The sequence below is a fragment of the Euphorbia lathyris genome, chromosome 7, assembly GCF_963576675.1.
Source record: "Euphorbia lathyris chromosome 7, ddEupLath1.1, whole genome shotgun sequence".
NCBI classification, from domain to species: Eukaryota; Viridiplantae; Streptophyta; class Magnoliopsida; order Malpighiales; family Euphorbiaceae; genus Euphorbia; species Euphorbia lathyris.
In genome coordinates this window covers 88,270,532-88,273,967 of record NC_088916.1, presented here as the reverse complement: position 1 = coordinate 88,273,967, position 3,436 = coordinate 88,270,532, and the positions used below count along the sequence as shown (strand labels likewise).

The 3,436-nt window shown below is 31.6% G+C and overlaps 1 long non-coding RNA gene across 1 annotated transcript; it reads right to left on the bottom strand.

Annotated features, from left to right (window-relative positions):
- Nucleotides 1-626: 626 nt before the first annotated feature.
- Nucleotides 627-3,174, bottom strand: LOC136201552 (uncharacterized). Its single transcript, XR_010673903.1, has 3 exons — nt 2,945-3,174; nt 2,802-2,849; nt 627-1,145 (listed from the first exon to the last, which is right to left on the bottom strand). It is a non-coding gene; the product is annotated as an uncharacterized lncRNA (long non-coding RNA).
- Between the last annotated feature and the right edge of the window lie 262 nt (nt 3,175-3,436).

The following is a 3,436-nucleotide window of genomic DNA, read 5'->3' as shown; positions in this document are numbered from 1 at the left end:
ATTCCGTGGACATGTTTTATTCGAAATTATTTTGAAAATGATAAAATTAAATCAAATTTTCTATTATCAAAATAAAAATCACAAAAAAAATTATGAATGGACAAAATTAACTTGTTTTACAAGATAAGGACAAAATCATTATTTTTTTCATCGACTTTGGAAGGAGTCAGGCTTATAAGTACTTAATTGAGAAAAATAATGGATTAAACAAATTAAAATCACATGATATGTATACTATGTTTGTGCTCGGTTTTTGAAAGGATATTGCAACTAAAAAAGTTATTAAAATTTATTAATTATAAGATTAAGTAGATTGATTTGTCTGAAACTAAATCTAAAAATAAGTTTTCTTTGGTGCTGTCAGTATCCCATTGTTTCTAGAAGAACAGTTTGATTGAGTCCAACCTGTGGAAATCTAGAGTTAAGAAAGAGTGGAGTTAGTGGCAGGAAAAAAACATATCTTATCCCTAATTTTCTTTAATTTGGCGACGAAGTTATAGGGAAGCTTAAACTACTCTTAATTGGCTAATAATGGAATTCGAGGGCCAACTCCAAATATGAGAAACTCCAAATAATCATTTGGAATTGGAAATTGAACATCACTGGATGCACATGTCTAGAACAACATATTCATTTATTAATTTAGAACAAAATTAGTTTCATTGCATCAAACTCTAACTTTAAACACAAAAACCATTCCACTAATATATCAAAGCATTGAGCAATGCTTACATAATCTCGTCTCCAACTTGTAGAGTTTGATAAATTTCCGACGAGGAAAATGAACTACTTATGAAGAAACCAAGCTCAACTCGGTAGGAACACTTCCTCAAAAATGTAAGGAGGACCATAGAGTGATGGTCATGAACCCATACAAAAGCATCTTCAAGATTAATAACCTTCATAACCCTATGCGCAAAAAATTTATTAGCAGAAACATATGCTTGCCACAACAACTTCTCAAAGCCATCACTCTTGTCAAGGCACATAGTGATTGGACATTAAAGCTGGATGACCACCATTTCTTCTTGCAGCAACGAGATGATGGAGCATCTGAATCTCCATTGCTGCGTCCATCTTTTTTAGAAAAAAAATCTTTGAGCAATCATCGCCATCTGAATCTCCTGGCTTTGGATTTCCACTAACTACAGACAGGATGCAAAAATAAGGATCACGATCTAAAAGCAGGATGCGGTTTTAATTATAATAAAACAAATGGATAATCTAAGACATCCACATAAAGGCATTTGCTTTAAAGAAATGCCCTCGATCGAATTAGATTTCATCATGTACGGGAACATATCAACTTCAACCGACATCAGTCTCAAACTTTTTCAAATTAAGCAAAAAAGGTCTCCAGTTTATGGCTATAACATGTAGATCAAAGACGAAACAACCATAAAAACAGAATTAATTTCTTCATCTCTTTTATAATTAATTAATTAATTATTATCTTCATCTTGTCTCAATGGAATCTAAAATATTCTAACAAGAATTCTTTTCTCTTTCTCTGATGAATCACTGATTATTGCGCATAAGTTTTCCTAAATCGGAATTAATTAAGCATCTAAAAAGCCAGTAAACGTAAGAATTGAATTCCTAACATGGCTCAAATCATCCTTCCATTTCCTGTACAGACGGAGACATTTTTCTTTTCCAGCAAGTTACATTTTTATATACTATATTCAACTCTTCTTCCTTAGCTTTTCAGCATTTCGTTTCAAATTCAGTTTCAGTGCAACATAGCACATATATAATCCTCCAAAATGCTCATCTCATAATTCGCTCTCTTTACTTGGAAACAATGGAAATAGATTAAGATGTTCAATGGATTTAAATTCATTCGGTGTTGATCAAACAATTAAAATACCCATATAATATAGTCATTACAAATGCAATGAATTACTACCAGAAAATACCAAACAAGAATACATGAGAAGCATAAAAAGTACATGAGTTGAATCAATCTGCCTAAAAGTATGCAACTGAATTGAAGCAAAACAATAATACCATTTCAGAAAATCAGACGCCAACAACTTCGTGGTAATTTGTTACAAACAATAAATTAGTATTTTGAGAGAAATATCTAGCAATGCCAAACTAAAATGAGCAATTGCTAATGTTTTACTAAATGAACAAACACGATTTGGACTCTGCAATTTTCTCCATTGCAAATTAAGCTAAAAATGGTTACTCCCAAAGCCGCAATCTCAACTAGTTGGAAATGAATGAAATTACAACAAAGATAATTGTCTGATGAAATTTAGATAATATTCAGATCAAGCATCACCAGCATAGTCTCATCACAACAAATAACAAACAATCTTGATTTGTATCAAAAAATTATCATAACAAAAAAAGCATAAACAAACTTATGGTTTCAATTTCAAGTAATCATATCATCCAGACACATCAGATAGCTAGGTTATATAGAAAAACACACCAGAGAGCAACATCTAATAACAAAAATTAGCATATCCAGTTTAAAACAAACATATAGGGTTTCAAATAATTATATCATATCATCATAGAACACATTAGACAGCTTATGTAAGCGACTCATAAGCAAACACATTTAACAATAGATCTATTGAAATCACAATTACAATCCTCAAATTCTCACCTTTTGGCATAATCATTTTAAAAAAACCACTATAGTAAACAAGTAATTAAAGAAAGATTAATAATGATACACCATTTGTAAACACATATAATAAGATAGGGTAGCGGCAAAACTCATTATATCTTCGGAATTGCCATTAAAACATAAAACCCAACAAAGAAAAAGTGCAAAGATTTACCATAAACCATTGTAAGCAGTAATTTGATTTGTTAAGCAAGATAGTTTCCTGCAAAAAAAAAAAAGATAGGATCAAAATACATATGGATTAGTGAGCAACAAAAAAACAAAAATACATAAAGAAGTTACAATTGCTCAATTCACCTGTAAACAAACACAACCCTTTTTTGCTAATAATATTTTAGCAGATAAAGTTATGGAGGTTATTAATCCGGAAGATGATTTTATAGGGTTAATAACCATCACTTGATGCTCCTCCCTTATTTCTTGAGGAAGGGTTTCTACCGAATTAAGCTTGATTCTCATTGGAAATTTACCTGACGAACGAGCAGTCAGAGATGAGATCTTAAAACCATTGTTGAATGCTAACTTGATAGAGAAGAAAAACCCTAATTCTAACCATTGATTTCTATAGATTTGATTACGCCACTTTCTGGAGAAGATAAACCCTAATCCTAACCGTGTCCATAATTGATATAAGGGCTATCTGCTATTCAGATCTCAAAGAGGAGATATCTATGAACATTGGGTAACCCTAATTGCTATTCCACGATTGAGAAGAGCAAAGGTGTAAGTCCAGTTATATGGTGATGTCATCCCTTACTCTCAAACCTCACCTACTCCCTAAAGTTTTAA